Here is a 12,488-nt window from a genome sequence, read left to right as displayed (position 1 = left end):
AGGTGTGGACCCCTTTGGAAATTTTAGACATAGTCTGCGGACCCCAGGGGTACTGTCCTAGAGTGAGAAGCCTGATGAAGGAAAGCAAAAGGGATTAAGGAAGCTGCGCTGAGAAGGGTGATATGAGAAGAGTATTTTCTTCAGTTTCTTGTTGAGTAAAGAGACTGGCCACAGGACGGTCATTAGCAAGTGAGGAATTTTGCCTTGCAAAAGAGAGGATGATACCAGTACTTTTAAGTGGGATGGGGGAATATGTGTATACCTACATGAGTGACCAGAGATGACATACTAGCTGCAGCATGAATATAGAATGCTCACACGGCAGCCACATAATGTTGTCCTGCAAACTAAAGATTGAGACTGTAAAGCTAGGATTAAGTGGCTGAGATGGTGGGAGTGAGTTCTTTATGGTCTAACTGTATTACTAAGGAACCTATTATCATAAGTTCATACACTGAGAATCACAGTGAATTCTACCTAAAATGGGATCTAAATCTTTCCTTTCCCTTATTTTAGCCAAAAATTCTGTCTCTCATATGAATGCTGCTGGTTGTTTTTCTACTCCATTATTTGGGGAAAGCCTTTATGAAAAGGTGACTTTTGCATCATGCCCTGAACATGGCAAAACTTGGGCTCATCCTGATCTCTGTTGACTGGCAGTTCCATAGCTCAGGACCATAAGTTGAGAAAGCCTTGCCACTGTTTCTTAGTAGTTTTACCTGAGGTCCTCTAAGCCACTACATGCCAGCAGCTCACAGTTCCTGCAACACAACTCAGATGGAGAGGCAGTTCCTGAGTTAACACAGGCCTAACTTATGACTTATTTTATAGGACCAGTACCTCAAAGGAGACATGGTAAGGACTGGGGAAGCCAGTTGTAGGCTTCAGTGTCAAACCTAGCTGTCAAGTATTTAGATAAATGCACGTTCTACATATTTTTTTTTGGAAAAAATGCTTCCATGTCCCACAGCTTGAAAGAGAAAAGAGTAGCTCTCCAGGGGTATAGTGCTCACCATACTAAATCCACATTTTTCTGAAATAGTAAATTGTGGTCTAAAGGCTTCAGACTAAAACCATGTTTGACATGTCAGAGCATAAGTTAGAACTGTCCCCTGCAGCATTCAATTATAGACCAGACGTTCTGGTAAACATTCTATCTTTTCATTGCATATTTTGCACATTATCTATATAACATCTCTTTTTCTCTCTTTCCCCTATTAGCTGACTTATGGCCTTTTCCTTTTGGCTTGTTCCTTTTTAAAAAAAAAAAAATGTAAAGCCCTGTGTTGATTCATTGGAAAACAGTCCTTTTATCCAGTGAACAGGAATTTATGACATATTTACAAAATGGAGTTCACCCTGTTTTCACAAGTCTACAAAAACAACCCCCCCCCAACTCCCAAGTAAACAAAACAAAAACAACCACCACTCCAAAAACTGCATTTAGGGCCAGATCCGACAAAGTGCTGAATGCTTCAGCTCCCACTGACTTCTGTAGCATCTCCCTGAATGCTACTCAGTCACATGACCGCACCCTGACCAAATTAACTAAGCTCGCCTCAGAATGCAGAGAGCATGTCTTCTGTGTTTGCAAGGTGCGTAGGTTTCAGGTGCTATTTCAAGAACAGAGATAAATAAATAAAATACTACCCCAGATTCTGCTCTCGACAATGCTGGTGTAAAATCTGGAGTAATTCCAGTGAAGTCAATAGAGTTACTCTGCATTTACACCGGCATAATTGAGAGCAGAATGTGCTCCATCCCCTACCATACAGAATGGGATCAAAAATATGCTGGGTTGTGTGCATGGTTGTTGCTATCAGGGTTTTAGCATAGTTTTCCTACACAGTGTGGACAGAGTTTTCTAAAACTGTCATAGATTTAATTTTTTTTAAAAATAAAACAATTCCCTATCCACAGTGGTCAGGGATACAAGCTATAGAACTTGGTTTGCAACAATCATGCTTAAACCAGGAAGTTTCTGATCCCTGCATAGACAGGATCAGGGCCTGGTGGGGATTGCTTCTGAGGGTTTGTCTATACTTACAGAGCTGCACCAGTGCAGCTGTGCCACTGTAGTGCTTAATGAAGATGCTACCTATGCTAACGGGAGCGCTCCCATCAACATAGGTACTCCACATCCCCAGGAGGCAGTAGCTATGTCAATGGGAGAAGCCCCGCAGTTGACATAGCACTGAGTGATGTGGTTATGCTGGCCTAAATTCCTAGCATAGACCAAGCCAGAGTATCAGAAAACCTTCTCCCTTCATACAAAGCTGAGGGTGTCACACCTTCGTAACATCTCGATCTACTCTTCCAAGGAGTAAGAAATTGATTTCCATGATCACTAGTTCAGTGCAGAGCTCTTGGTAATTCTGCCTCAAGATCTCCAAAGCAGCCCAATGTTCACATTTTGTAGAGAATAATCTGACTCTATTGAGCTGGACAATATAATATCTTCTTACCTTTCACCACAGGATGGCAGTGTAAGGTTTTAGTTTTCTGCCTCTGGATTTGCACAGTGCGTACGTGTCTTGTGTGCATGTGGCAACATAGTTAGACAGAAAATTAAAAACAGTGATGCTTTTTCCATTTTGAAAACAAAGATACAGTAGGCTCCTCTCAAATAGGGTTGGATTATAATATCCCTAATGGAACAGGGGGAAAGTGCTGCTTGCTGCTGCTGACTCTGAGATCCTGTCATGAAAAATTATGTCTCAGAATTGCATCTCAGTCCTGATTTTAGCGTCTATGCAGACTATATAATTGATCAGTTTACAACTTTCACTGTATGCATCCGATGAAGTGAGCTGTAGCTCACGAAAGCTTATGCTCAAATAAATTGGTTAGTCTCTAAGGTACCACAAGTACTCCTTTTCTTTTTGCGAATACAGACTAACACGGCTGTTACTCTGAAAACAGTATAAAATGGTTCTTAATAGAAGCAGAGACCCGAAATTACACTGTGAGGACTGTAGAGATTGTAGCTATTAAATGCTTTTTGAGTTCGGGGGTTGGCTTCCAAAAGTATGTCCCCTATTTGTACATTAAAGAGTATGTTTAGAAAACTTTCAACCCCAGGTTCCATTTATGTTGATTCTATTGATTTGTGATTCCATAAGCAACTTTCTGGCACTGCTGTTCACAGCTACTAGCCTCCTGTTAACCCCTGGACACATTTAAAAAGTAATTTGCCTTCAGATGAGCATGCATTGCAGAACACATCAGCTAGAGATACATTAATGCCAAGAGCAGTAACAGCTATATTGCTGAACATTCTGTGAAATTTTACTGAAACAAATTATACCCGTATAAGCACCTTTATACGGGTATAATTGTCTCCATGCCAGAGGGTTGCACTGATTTATCTAAACCAATTTTTCTATTGATTTAATTCAGTCAGTACAAGAACTACATGTAGACAAGCCCCTAGAGTTGGAATTCAGTGTTGTCAATGCTTATGATTTTATTATGTATCAGAAGGGTAGCTGTGTTAGTCTGGATCTGTAAAAGTGGCAAAAAGTCCAGTGGCACCTTTTAGACTAACAGACGTATTGGAGCATAAGCTTTCGTGGGTGAATACATGCATCTGACAAAGTGGGTATTCACCCACGAAAGCTTATGCTCCAACATGTCTGTTAGTCTATAAGTTGCCACAGGGCTCTTTGCTGCTTTTATGATTTTATTGACAGGTTTCAGAGTAACAGCAGTGTTAGTCTGTATTCGCAAAAAGAAAAGGAGTACTTGTGGCACCTTAGAGACTAACCAATTTATTTGAGCATGAGCTTTCGTGAGCTACAGCTCACTTCATCAGATGCATACCGTGGAAACTGCAGCAGACTTTATATATACACAGAGAATATGAAACAATACCTCCTCCCACCCCACTGTCCTGCTGGTAATAGCTTATCTAAAGTAATCTTCAGGTTAGTGCTGGAAATGGCCTAACCTGAAGATTACTTTAGATAAGCTATTACCAGCAGGACAGTGGGGTGGGAGGAGGTATTGTTTCATATTCTCTGTGTATATATAAAGTCTGCTGCAGTTTCCACGGTATGCATCTGATGAAGTGAGCTGTAGCTCACGAAAGCTCATGCTCAAATAAATTGGTTAGTCTCTAAGGTGCCACAAGTACTCCTTTTCTTTTTATGATTTTATTGTTAATCTTGCAGTATTTTGTGTTTTTCTTAGAGCTGTACAGAGAAACGTAATTCCATTTAGCGAAGGATTACGAAGTTTTGAAATTTGGTTTAATTTAGAATCAAAATGAAACCAAAAATTTCAAACTTCTCCACAAAAGGGAAAGCCCGGACTTCTCTAACTCAGGGGCAATCCACCTGGCTGGCTGGCTGTCTCAGGGCCGTGGATGCTGGAAGCCTTGGGGACCCCAGCAACAGGGCCATCTGCTTACCTGGCTGCTATGGAGTCACAGACCCTGGAATCCCTAAGATCCCCACCTTGGGGCAGTCCACCTGGCTGGCTGCTCTGGAAGTCATGGACACTGGTGGCAGATTTCAAAAGCTTCCTGGGTTCCAAATGAATTTTGTCCGAACATTGCACAGAACATTTCAATAAAGACAAATCAGTCAATTTGAATGAAAAAAAGGTTTTGTCACAATTATTCTAACCTGCTCTAGTTTTTCTTAAAGCCCAACTCCTGTGATTGTGTGTGAATCTCCACTTCCATTTACAAAGAGCAAGTTTCTAACCCTCATGTTGCAGTGAACAGCTTAAAAATGTGAACTCTAGAGGCTCAAAAATGAGAAGGCAAATGAAAAAGAATACTTTTTATTTTTAAAATTTCACAGTATTTAAGCCAATCTTTTGATTTTTTTTCAGGCTTGACTCATGATTTTTGAACTCTTTGGTTGGCAACAAGGGTGCTTTCCTTATGCATCATCCCAACAGCGGAGGTCTGCTGAGGCATATTTGCTAACAGACCTCAGATATGAGTATAGGGAACTGGAGGCAGGGCATTCTCAGACCTTAACTATGGAACTCCCTCCCCCTTCTCCCCCACTTGGACAAAAAAGCCTGATTTGGATTACACTCAGGACATAGGCATGGCTCATCTAATTACTCCAACTTTGGTTTCAAGCACATGGTTTGAGTTTTAATTACGATGTGAAGGGAGTTCTTCTAGTGGTAGCTATTCGTCAGTTTTGTTACTATATTCTTTGTTTTTAAATTGATGTACATGTGTCCAGAGATTCCAAATAACACATTTAACCAATTGAAAAATTAAACAAGTAAAATTTACAGTACATGCAGCATTGCTGGCAGTATAACAAAGGCTTCACAAAACATAAAGACAGCACTTACTTCCCCCTGTAAAGGACAACTCCAGAGGGTCTCTGATGTCTGTGACATGGTCTTGCTGCCTTCAGCTCCAGCCTGCATGTAATGGGAAAGTGTACTGCAGGACTTGAAAGGAGACAGATACATTTTATAGGACACAGGATGCTGGATGCCAATCTTAGACTGCGTATTGGGGGCATTCAGCAAATATTAATAAAATTATTGAAATCTTTTATTTTCTCTCTGCAGGACAGCTACAAATAAACTTCATTTGTGTCTATAAAGAGGAGAATTTCACTTCAGGGCATCTCCCTATCCTTCCCTCCTGGATTTGTAATAATTGGGGATATTTTCTTTCACTGACCAAGAACAACCATGTCTTCAGCCTGAATTAATTTTATTTTGGATTATGGAATATAGCATAAAAGAACGAGAGCAAAGGCTCTATGAGAGAGCACAGTGTGTGTGTTCGTCTGAAACAGACTGTGGTAGGTCTCAGAACAAAAAGGCTGCTCTCTCTGTTAGAGACAACACCCTTAGACATTTAAAGATACAGTACCCCCCAAAATAAAGAAACCACAATTTCATAGCTACATACACCACATAGTGCACTACACAATCTTTAATAAGTTAGCTTCACAAAGCCTCTGTGAGATAGGGAAATATTTTGATCCCCATGTTATATAGATTATTAGTATTTATATTTCAGTAGTGCCCAGAGGCCCTTATCAGGATTGGGGCCCCAGTCTGCTTGGCGCTGAACAAACATACGGGAAGAGAGAGTCCCTACCCCAAAGAGTTTACAGTCTAAAAGACAAAAACAGACAAAGGGAAAAGAAAGGAGGATGACATAAACAAAGTGACTACCGTGATGGCAGGCTCATGTCAGGTTTGCTATGTATTTATTTTTCATGTTTTAGTTTGACTTTTTGAGGAAGCACTTGTCTGATTTGGATTATAGTGTGGTTGAAGTGGAGCTGGGAAGGGATTGCTGGAGTAAGAGCTGGAAGTGGACAAAGGGTTAAGGAGGTGAATGGGAGGAAGAAAGGGAACAGTGGAGGTGAGAAACATGAAGTGCAGGGAGAGTGAAGCTGGCCAGGTGAGGTGTTGCAGTGATGGGAGAGGTGCGGGATGAAGGGCACCAACAACTCCCCCACCCCCAAATCTCCATAGATGAAGTTTCAGAATTGACTGAATCATGACGCTATGAAGGTTCCTCCTGGCTGCTACAGTTTCTTACGTGAACAGAGGTCAATGTCCAAGGTTGGTATTTCTGGATTCAGTGAGGGAGCAGAGACACCTAGAAGGCCCTAACTTACCTATCCCTTGCACACTGGCTGGAGCTGGTTGTTTTGGGAACACTGAAAGTCTTGGAATTTCCAGAGTCTTCCACCTGTGAGCTCATCCCACCTGCTGCTGCAGTGTCCCATGTGGAGAGAGAAGACCTAAGCCATTGGATTTAGTGCCCAAGTAGGAAAAGGAAGTGCAAATTGGTTTAGTGACATATGCATGGAAGTCTGTAGCAGAGCTGGGAAGAGAACCCAGATTTCTTGAGTCCTAGTTCTGTGCTTTATCCATAAAACCATATTTTCCACACACTGTACCTTACACTGCTAAACATACTACAGTGCAAAGCCACAATGAGGCTGAGTTAAGGGTTTAGTGGGCATTTGCCTCACATGTGATAGCTCCCTTCCTCCACAAATTTCTTTTTACTGTTATTTTAACATAGGCTTGTGTGAATTCCCTGAATTCCTGTAAAGTGGTCTCCTGCACCTCAGGCAGTTATTAGAGAAGGAGTCACAAGCCTGCTCTGTGCCTGGAAATTAGAGAGAGACAGACACAGAACAGGCATTTGAGAAGGAAACGGCAGCACTGGAAGGGATTCATGAACCACTTTGGCAGAATTCAGTTGTTAGGCAAATGATTAAGGCTAAGGAAAGGGGTGTGTGTGTGTGTGGAGGGGGTGGCGTGTGGGGGGGAATAAACTGCTGTCCCAGTTGTATATATAAGCCAAGCCATTTGTGGAGAGTGAGCCATTAGAGCACTTGTCACAATAAGGGGGTAATAAAAAGATAAGATCTTTCCATTGCAATTAAAAGAAAAAAATAGTAACAGGATCAGATACTTTCACTAGAAGACCCTTGTGAAATTAAGGATTTTTCCTCAAGCAAGAGACAAATAATACCTTCTCCTTCCATTTTATCAAGTATTAATACACAGGCCTCTGAAAGTAAAAGGCAGTGTGGAAGCATAGGAATTTCTATTGCAGGTTAGAAAAATTTCTAGTTTATCATGTGAATCCCAGGAAAGATTGGATCAACCCATCATTGCAGAGGAGTGAAAACAAGCTATTAGGAGATTAGTATCAGGGAAAAAATCAGGCCCACATGACTTTTCTGATGGAGCTGTGTAAGAAAGTAGAGAAGCGACTGTTTGCTTCACTTCCCACTCCCTCATCAGCTAAATCCTTTCAAAATACACTGTACAACATACATAGCTTCACTGGCAAGACCAGCTTCTGTGACAGACACTGCTTTCACAGAGGTTTTCAAAGCAACAAACAATGGAAAGAAAACTGCAATTTAAGTGACCTGGTGACAGCACATTGACATCATCAAATCTTTGAGTGATGTATGTACAAATGCAAGAGTTCTTAAAGGGAAAAAAAGAGTTTCCAATTTGTTTGTCTTGTCCACATTTTAATTTATAAATTGCTTCATAGTAATTAGAAAGATGTCAAAGTGTTATTCACATAATAACGAATTTACCAAAAAACACAGCAGGCCAGATTCTGGTTCCCTCTACAGTTGTTTTGAACCACTCGGTCAATATATTATAATATCTATGTGGGGCATGAATATTTGATAGTGGGCTCTTCAATCTAACAGAGGAAGATATAATATGATCCAATTGCTGGAAGTTGAAGCTAGACAAATTCAGACTGGAAATAAGGCATACATTTTTTTAACAGTGAGAGTAATTAACCACTGGAACAATTTACCCAGGGTTGTGGTGTATTCTCCATCACTGGCCATTTTTAAATCAAGACTGGATGTTTTTCTTAAAGATATGATCCAGGAATTATTTTGGGGAAGTTCTATGTCCTGCATTATATAGGAGGTCAGACTAGATTAGTGGTTTTCAACCTGCAGGTCTGCAGACTATGTCTAAGGGGGCCATGAAAGGTTATCATTACCACAGAACAGTGGTTTTCAACCTGTGGTCCGCGGATCCGTTGGGGTGCACAGATTTATGTCTAAGATTTCCAAAGGGTTCTGCACCTCCATTTAAAATTTTTAGGGGCCCACAAATGAAAAAAAGGTTGAAAACTATTGGATTAGATCACAATGGTCTCTTATGGCCTTGAAATCTGTGACTCTATGAAAAAACAGATATCTGAAAATCAAAAACTGAAACATTTTAGCTGAAAAACATAACATTTTGATTTGGATATGCCACTTTGGTGCCTCAGGGGAGTTGTAAGTTCGATGGGCTCATGTTCCCATTCTCCTCTACAGGCTGGACTCCCCAGCTTGACTTCTCTCATGGTGCACTGCCTTTCCTCTCCAAGAGGGGAGACTCTAGTGCATCATGGAAGATGAGGTCAGGCTGGAAGCCTGACCTATGGAGGAGAATAGGTGCATGAGGCACTGGAATGACAACTCCCATGAGGCATTGCAATGGCATTTCTGAATTGAAATATTTGTTTTCAGTCAAAATATTTCCGTTTTACCAAAAAGTTGAAATTTTCCATGCAAAATTAAAATTCTGACCAGATCTCATGTTCATCAATCTCTTAATCCCATGACATATCCTACTGTATTTTGTTTCCTTTGACACTTAACTAATAGCTTCATTATCTTCCCTATCATTGGCTCATCTTTCTTCTTATGTACTGGTGTAGATCAGAAACATGTATGTCTCCTTCAATCTGATTCTTTATGTTGCCATTACTTTTCAAATATATAGCAGAAAAGGCTAAAAGGTTACTGTAGCTGTCATTTGTTTCAGGTCTAGAATCTAAACAGAAATTCATTACATCCTCTTATTTTTCATGTTACAAATGAATGTTTAACTGTACTTGGCACTACATATATTGGCTAGTGAATAGACCTTCCACAATAAATATTTATGAGTTTAAATCTGCATACAGCAGGCTGAATTTTAATGCATAAACCTACTGTGTATGTCAAGTATGCTACCTTCAAAAGTAGTTAAGCAGGCTCCCAAAACCATTGTAGATGTCTGTGCTGGAACTGGTCTGTTATAAATTCTATACAGTTAATGTCCCAGATACAGATTCCTCATGTGGGTGGAGTACCTGAATGGTTTCCCATTCTTCTCTTTCACTGTGGTCCATGAATGTGATGAAGTTATTCTCCTCATGCAGGGGACTTTCAAAATGGGCATAATAGACACTATCTGAGGTGTAGCTGGCTGCCCCTTCTGAACCTCTGTCCTTTTGCAGAAGTAGATATTAAGTATTTTAACATATTTAAGTGCTGTGTATGTCTTATGGTTACTTTTTCAAAAATGAGGGGAGAATTTTGTAGCTGAAATTAAATAAAGTTGGATATAAAATGTACCAACAACTGCATCCTTTTAGAAACCTAGACCAACATTTTCAAAAATGTCTACTGATTTTGGGTGCTCAATCTTAATATTGCACTGATTTTCAGTCACGCTGAGCATTCACAACTCTAGTTGAAGCGAGTGGGAGCTGTAGATGTTTGGGATCGCTGAAAAATCTGGCCCAAGGAGGCCACTTCGGAAATGTTTTGTCTGAACTACCTGACAGTACCTAGATGTCTATATGAGTTCAAATAGGGACACAAATATGCTTGCAGTTTTGCTTCAGCTGGATTTAAGCATGTCTTACATGCTTTCCTGACATGGGGCCAGTGAGTAGACCTGGTATTTTCAGTGGGATTATTCTCAGGCTCCAATTCAGCAAAGCGTTTAAGCATGTGCTTCATTTTAAGCATGTGCTTCAGTCCCATGGCAGTCAATGGGAATTAAGTAAGTGCTTAGTTAAGAACCCAAGTGCTTTGCTGAATCAAGGTTAATAATGTTAAGCTTGTGCATAAGTCTGTGCAGGATTAGGATTTAAGTCAATAGGTTTACATGTGTGAGTTAGTAGGCCCTTGGTCGTACAACACTGCTGAGAAATACCTAAGTATTAGCATACTTATTTTTACAGGGAAATCAAGGCACAAAGAGCTTAAAATGACTAGCCAAGATCACACACAATCAGTGGCAAAGCAGGGAACAGAACCCCGGGTATCTGGCCCTTGTTCTAACCAGACTCCTTCCCTTGTGAGGCACATCAGAGAGCAAAGTGACAGATGGAAGCTGTAGCAAAAGTTAAAAAAAGACCACAAAAATGTGATGATAAAGTATATAATTTAAATGAGTAATTTTTTTAAAATATTTACTAAACCTGTAACATTTCCCTGATTAGTTTTTGTTAAAATGTTCCCTTACTTATTTGTTATATATTATATTTGCTGCATATTTTCCCATTTTTAATCATAAAATATTTACTTTAAACATTAGAAGCTTATTGAGTTTTTTCCTGTTCCTAGTTTATTATAAATGTTAGCACATGAAAAAGCTCTCTCAGACTTGACTCATCTGCTTGCTGTAAATATTCTGTGCTAAATTAAGTACAAAATCAGTCAGATACCTTATACTCTGGAAATATAGCTATAACCAATGCAAGTGTGATAGCTCAGGAAACTGTGCAGTAATCATCAGCAAGACTTCAGTCCTGATGAGTAACAGGAAAGATTTGTCATTGTTTTCTACCATTAAAGAATTTACAGATGATCTCTCCTTTCAGAGACAATCAGGCACTGCATACTGTTGCACATAGGCACGTTTTCCTTAAAAATATGGAAAGGACACACTTTTGAATTAAAAAAAAAGGAGAAGTTTAGATCACGCTTATTTTTTCAGCTTGTTCTAAACATGCTATTTCCCTTTTTTCTTTAAATAGTTTTCTGTGTGGTTGGTGAAATGTTTTTGTAAGACATTCAGACCAGGAAAGTCCCTGATGGTTTTGAAATATCATTTTATTTAGCTAGTTTTAATAACGAGAGAGAGAGCGATCAAATAAGCACACCAGCCAAGAATACACCTTAAGACCTGGCTACTACTGAAGGTTTCTGAAAAGCAACAGGAAAGACACAACCACTAACCAAGGATTAGTTGGGGGGGGCCAGAGAGATAGCTCAATGGTTTGAGCATTGGTCTGCTAAAGCCAGGGTTGTGAGTTCAATCCTTGAGGGGGCCATTTAGGGATTTTGGGCAAAAATTGGGGATTGGTCCTGCTTTGAGCAGGGGGTTGGACTAGATGACCTCCTGAGGTCCCTTCCAATCCTGATATTCTATGATTATTCTAGTGAACACTATAATGTGGCATGAGGACCTTAGGCAGCTCTGAAAATATTTCCACCTAAAAATATTCTCCTTCTTAAGGAATACTGTAATGGTGAAGGCAATAGATTGACATCTCTGAAAACTGACATCTTCTGTCTAGCCACAGTACAGGTACAGCATGGGCAGTGGTATGTGCAAGCCTCTCTGCACTGCCTCACTACTCTTCTTACACCTGCTCCAGACAGGCGAATGTAATGTCCTCGGCAAATCCCTGCCAAATTTTAGAAAGAACTTTGGAAGAGCCTATGAAGAGACTGTTCCCAGGAAATCCATTGATAGTTGTACTCTGAGCCCGTTACACGCTTGGAAAGGACTTTGGGATGTTAGGCAGTGGTAGGTGATGCTCATACAGTGCAAACATGATCAGTAAAACTTACAGTTGTTTACCTTTCTGCAGAGCCTCAACAGTGTTCAGAGAATGTCCTCGGAATTTAGATCCATGGTCAAGATCTTAGCCTCCCTTGGCTTGTGAAAGCCACCACAGATGCATTATCCTGGTGAAGAATTCCACTAATAGTGCTTTCTTCAGGCAGGGCAAGATATCAGAGCAGTTGAAATACACCAATTGTCAACTTTCACTTAAGAAACCATCACTTGATTCTTAGGACCTAATTATTGTCCAGTCTTACATTATCTTTTCTTGGGAAGGTGATCAGGAACGTGATAGGTGAACAACTCCAGGAATATCTGGACTGAATGGGATTCATTGACCTCTTCCACTCTGATTCCAGGCCACAGTACAGCAC

The sequence above is a fragment of the Eretmochelys imbricata genome, chromosome 2 (genome assembly GCF_965152235.1).
Source record: "Eretmochelys imbricata isolate rEreImb1 chromosome 2, rEreImb1.hap1, whole genome shotgun sequence".
Classification (NCBI taxonomy): Eukaryota; Metazoa; Chordata; order Testudines; family Cheloniidae; genus Eretmochelys; species Eretmochelys imbricata.
Note: the sequence above shows the minus strand (reverse complement) of the source record.